Here is a 5,697-nt window from a genome sequence, read left to right as displayed (position 1 = left end):
GCGGGGTCCTTCGAGTCCCTCAGGATATAGGTGGCTACTGACGAGCCTGCGTAAAAAGAAGAATTGCTGGTGAGGCGAAGGGGCTTTTTCGCCAACCTTGCGTCACCGTCTGAAAGTGTAAACCTTGCTGAGGACTGGCAAGGCGAGAGAAGGCCTCCCCGGTAGGAATAGTGGCTTTGTTTGGAATAAAGCCAGCCCGAGGGGCGGATGCCTCTGCGAGGCAAGAACAATGTGCAGGAGTCCATCACAAAGAAGGTAAATATAGCAGTGGTGGAAACCCGACAGTTACAATTGAATTTTTGAATCAGGCGCCCAAGGGCCGACTTTTTACAACTACGCGTGCGCGCCACGTGAAGGTGCCACGCCCCCTCGTCTGGGGGTTTGTATTCCTGTCACCGTGGGTAGATTGCGTGGTTCAAGGCATGGTTTAGCAGGTAAAGTGAGCCGGTAGATCGGAGGGGATAAAGGATAGGTACGGGAGTGAGCTGATAACCCCATAGTTGACGACTTGAGACTTTGCGAGTTCGTTATTGGATTGCATGTTCAAAAACCGCGACGCTTAAGTCATTCCCTTAAAGTTGACAGCCGACTCGGGTTAAAACTGCTTTCTCCTTTTGCAGAGAACACAAATTCAGTTTCCAGCACCCTCCTGGAGGTCCACGGTCATCCTGTGGGCCCAGCTCCAGGACATCCGACTCCTTCCCCTGCTTCCATGGGCACCTGCGTGCTTGTGGTGAGCAGACGTACACTCAGGCACGCACGATGATACTCAAAAACATTAAAAGTAAAACCTTGGAATTGTCAGTCTCTCTTTGCCAATGGAGAAACCAGAATTTTAAAATGTTGAAACCGAAGCTGGGCGACCTGAGAGTAAAGGCACAGGTTTGGCCATTGTGGTAGCGCATGCCTTTAATCCCAGCACTCGGGAGGCAGAGGCAGGCAGATCTCTGTGAGTTCAAGGCCAGCCTGGTCTACAGAGCGAGTGCCAGGATAGGCTCCAAATCTACACAGAGAAACCCTGTCCCGCAAAAAAAAAAAAAAAAAATTAGGTCATTTGAGGAAGGAGAAAATTAACTGACTCCTTCGAGTGTCCTCTGATCTCCACACAGGCACAGCACGCACCTCTCAACTCCACAAATGCAAATAACAAAATTTTAAACTGAAGCTGTTTGCTTCAATTTGAGATGTGCGACTTTGTTTTTTGTTTGTTTGTTTGTTTGTTTGTTTGTTTGAGACAGGGTTTCTCTGTGTAGCTTTGGAGCCTATCCTGGCATTCGCTCTGGAGACCAGGCTGGCCTCGAACTCACAGAGATCCACCTGCCTCTACCTCCTGAGTGCTGGCACTAAAGGCGTGCGCCACCAATGCCCAGTGAGATGTGGGACTTTTTAAAAGATTTATTTTTGTTATTAGGTGTGTGTGTGTGTGTCTGTCTGTCTGTCTGTCTGTCTGTCTGTCTGTGGGTGCGCGCATACTCGCTACCCATGCTCATACCTCTACCTTCCCAGTGCTGGGATCACAAGCCTGAACCATTATTCCTTGCTTATTTACATGGATGCTGGATTAGAACCCACATTCTTGTGCTTGCATGGTGTGGCAATTTGAATGGGAATGGCCCCCATAGGCTCCTATATTTGAATGTTTGGTGCCCAGTTAGTGAGCTGTTTAGGAAGGATCAGGAGCAATGGCCTTGTTGGAGGAGGTGTGTTACTGGGGGGGTGAACTTTGAGGTCTCAAAAGCCCACACCAGGTCTACTCTCATTTGCTCTCTGCCTCTCTGAGGTGTAAGCTCTCAGCCCTGCCTTCTCACCACCCTGCTTCCCATCATGGTGATCATAGACTAACCCTCTGAAACTTTAAGCAAACCCCAATTAACTGCATTATTTTATAAGTTGCCTTGGCCATTGTGTCCCTGCACAGCAAAAAATAGTAACTAAGACTCATAGGAAGTACTTTATCAACTACTGAGTCCTAATCACTTTTTGCTTGTTTGTTTTCCAAGACAGGGTCTCTCTGTGTAGCTTGGAAGTCTGTCCTGGAACTTGCTCTATAGACCAGGTTGGCCTTGAACTCACAGAGATCCACCTGCCCCTGCTTCCCAAGTGTGGGGCATTAAAGGCTTGTACCTGCACCACCTGGCATATAACAAATCTTAACAGTAACCAGATAATGGAAATGAGTATTGTGCAACCCATGAAGCGTCAAATGGAGACATTCATACAATGTAACACTGCTGAGGGAAAAGTGGGGGAAAAAAAAAACTGATCACGAAATAAGAAAAATGGCTCTCAAAAATATCATCCTAAAAATAAAATTCCCCTAGGTGAAGGAAGCCAGATGGAAAGTGCTGGCAAACTCCAACTGCACTTATGTGAAGTATCAAGACACAAACAAACCCAGAGAGCCAGGAAGTCATCAATAACAACCGGCTCGCCTGCCGGGCCTGGCTGGAGGGTATGAGGCCTGTGGGAGCTGAGGAAATGGGAGAAGCCAGACCTGAGACTGAGAAGGGATGGGTGGCCAATGAAGTGGGGAGAAAAGAGAGGGTGGTGCTGTGGGAGCTGGTCCGAGGCGAGGCCAAGTCGGGGGAAATCAGAGCAGCGGGGGGACTTAGCATCACTTCCCTTGGCAATGGCTGTTTTGGTGAGGTGGTGAAGATCAGAGAGCTGGGAACAGATGTGAAACGGTATGGATAGGTCCCTTTGTGACCAAACTAAGACCATTATCCAATCCCTGGGGCTCTTCGACATCAGAGAAAGAATTCAGAACAAAGTATGGAGTTTAGCACAGGTTAGCCTATAACTCACTATGGAGCTGAAGCGGACTATAAACTCCTGATCCTCCTGCCTCCACCTCTCCATGGCTTACAGGCTTGCGCCAAGTTTTCAGGTGGATTGTGGTGCAAGTGCATGATAGGGTCAGGGAAATTTACCAGGTTCATGACATGGAGAAACCTTTTGTAATTAAACAGAGGAAAGCTGCTGGTCATCTTGGTCCACCATGTGGGTCCAGCTGGCTTGAAGTGGTTTTTCGACACCACCAGTCCTATGACACTATACATTAAGCAGTCTTGCTACAGAGTGCTGGTCCTCCACTTAGGATGTTTTTGTCCTCTGGGTGACATTTGGTAATGTTTTGTTTAAAAAATTTCAACAAACTTGGAGATCTATTGTTCAAGGAGAAGACCAGGTGGTGCAGGCGTACAATCCCAGGCAAGCCTCAACTACAGACTGACATCACGGCAGTCTGGATATCTACATGGAACTCTGTACCATTTTTTTTTTAAAGCAGTGGCTTGAGAGAAGGCTCAGTAGTTAAGAACCTTTGCTGCTCTCCCAGGGGACAAGATTTTATTTTGGAGACAAGGTGACTTGAAAGTCTGGCTGACCTGGAACTCAGAGATCTTTGCCTCTCAAGTGCTGGGACTGAAGATGTCTGCTACCATCCCTTGCAAAAATAAACAGTTTTAAAATAAGTAAGTAAATAAAAGCCTGGTTAACGGGGCTGGAGAGATTGCTGGTACGTTAAGAGCACTGGTTGCTCTTTCAGAGGTCCCGAGTTCAATTCCCAGCAACCACAAGGTGGCTCACAACTATCTATAATGAGATCTGGTGCCCTCTTCTGGCCTGCAGGCATACATGCAGGCAGAACACTGTAAACATAATAAATCTTTAAAAAAGAAAGCAAGAAAAGAAAAAGCCTAGCTATAAGTTCCTAGCTAGCCAAGGCTACACAGTGAGAGGCTGTCCCAAACAACAACACCAAAGTGCAAAGAGGGCTGGTGTGAACGGAGTTCCCAGTAAAAAGCCACATCTACATTTACAGTTTTGCAGAGCTGGGCTAGTTCATTGATCAGGTCTCCGTAACTGTGGAGAGTTAAAATGTTGAAGATTCAGAGCCAAAATTATCTTGGGCTTTAAATACACACACACACACACACACACACACACACACACACACACACACACAGTCTCACAATGTAACCCTGGCTACCTGGCTAGCTTAGGATTCACTGTGTAGACCAAGTTAGTGTCAAACTGACACATCCACCTGCCTCTGCCTCCCATGTATGAGATTAAAGGTGTGTGCCAATACACCAGCTTTTTTTTTGTAATGTATGTGTGAGCCCCTGCATGCATATCTGTGTACCTGTCCGGTGTCCAACGATGACAGAAGAGGCCGTTAGATCCACCAGAACTGGAATTATAGCCTGTTTTGCACCACTATGTGGGTGCTGAGAACTGAACCCAGGTCCTCTGCAAAAGCAACAAGTGCTCTTAACTGTCAAGCTGCCTCTCCCAACCTGAGAGTTAGGTAAGTCATGTGACAGAACACGGTGCCATGGAGGAACCACAGTGGAGGAAGTCTGTACACCCCAGGCCATTTCCACATGCCCAGCAGCACCCCAAGGGCAAACATCTCTCCCAGATGTTTCTCAGATGTCTTTCCTACATGGGGGAAACACAGTTTGGCTCCTCTAAGTGTCTCTGGCAGGGTTAGTTGTCCCACCAGTGGGACAAAGAATTTGCCTGAACAATGGCAGGGGAATAAATGACATCACCTTTCCAACCTTTCTTCTCATGGAAGGGACTGACTGGCAAGGCAGCACTTAGGGTTTTCAGCTGCTCTGAGGAACACCTGTACAAGGGACAGACTGTAATTAGAGGCAGCTCTGATCCAGCCAGAGTCCACTGCTATGGCCCATGGCCCCCTCCTTCACCCCTACACCACACTTCATTATTCCTTACTTCTCAGACTCCAGCTACTTCCTCTTTCCTGACCCCAGTCTCCAGTCCACTGGACCTCCAATCTGTCCAGTCTATATCCAGTGAATAAACCGAAATAGGATTACAAGAGAACTGACTATGGTGAAAGACAGTAACTAAGATGCAAAAGCCAAACAATGAAACATTCCTATCTTTCCTTTTTTTCTTTTTGAAGCAAGGTGTAGCCCTCACTACAGTGAGATCTACCTGCCTCTTCCTCCTAAGTACTGAGATTAAAGGTGTATGCACCACACCTTGAAAGTGACATCTTTTATATTGCTTGGTTTTTGTTTTTTGAGACAGGGTTTCTCTGTGTATCCCTGACTGTCCTGGAACTCACTCTGTAGACCAGGCTGGTCTCGAACTCATAGAGATCTGCCTGCCTCTGCCTCCTGTGCCACCACTGCCTAGATTTACTTTTTTATTTTATGCGAGTGTTTTGTCTGCATGGCCTGTGGAGGTCAGAAGAGGTCATGAGAGCCGCTGAAACTTGAGTTAAGGATAACGATGAGCCCCAAATGCATTCTGGAATCAAACCCATGTCCTCTGCAAAAGCAACACATGTTCAGTCTATCAGACTCAGATTGCTAAACTTCGAATTCTGCTGACCTCGGGTGTGCATATTTCAGTAAAAAGTTCTCATGAACTTCTCCTAAGGGTTAAACTGTTGTGTTTTGATTTTTTTTTTTTTTTTTTTGAGACAGGGTCTCTCCTGGAACTCACTCTGTAGACAAGGCTGGTCTTAAACTCAGAGATCCACCTGCCTCCCGAACGCGGGGATTAAAGGCGTGGGTTCCACTGGATTTTAAAGTGTCAGTACACTGTGAACTGAAGCTCTGGAGCCAAAGCAAAGTGGAAACCCATGGACTATTCGTCTCAGCATTGACATAGAGCAGATGTGGCCTGAAAATTACACCCTCCTAATGAAGTGGT

At 47.1% G+C, this 5,697-nt stretch overlaps 1 long non-coding RNA gene across 1 annotated transcript; it reads left to right on the top strand.

Moving 5' to 3' along the window:
* Positions 1-280: 280 nt before the first annotated feature.
* On the top strand, positions 281-798 carry LOC113835484. The gene is made up of 2 exons (XR_003485073.2): positions 281-434; positions 621-798. It is a non-coding gene; the product is annotated as an uncharacterized LOC113835484 (long non-coding RNA).
* The last annotated feature ends 4,899 nt before the right edge of the window (positions 799-5,697 follow it).

This window comes from Cricetulus griseus, chromosome 4 (assembly GCF_003668045.3).
Source record: "Cricetulus griseus strain 17A/GY chromosome 4, alternate assembly CriGri-PICRH-1.0, whole genome shotgun sequence".
NCBI classification, from domain to species: domain Eukaryota; kingdom Metazoa; phylum Chordata; class Mammalia; order Rodentia; family Cricetidae; genus Cricetulus; species Cricetulus griseus.
This window is presented reverse-complemented; position numbering and strand designations above follow the sequence as displayed.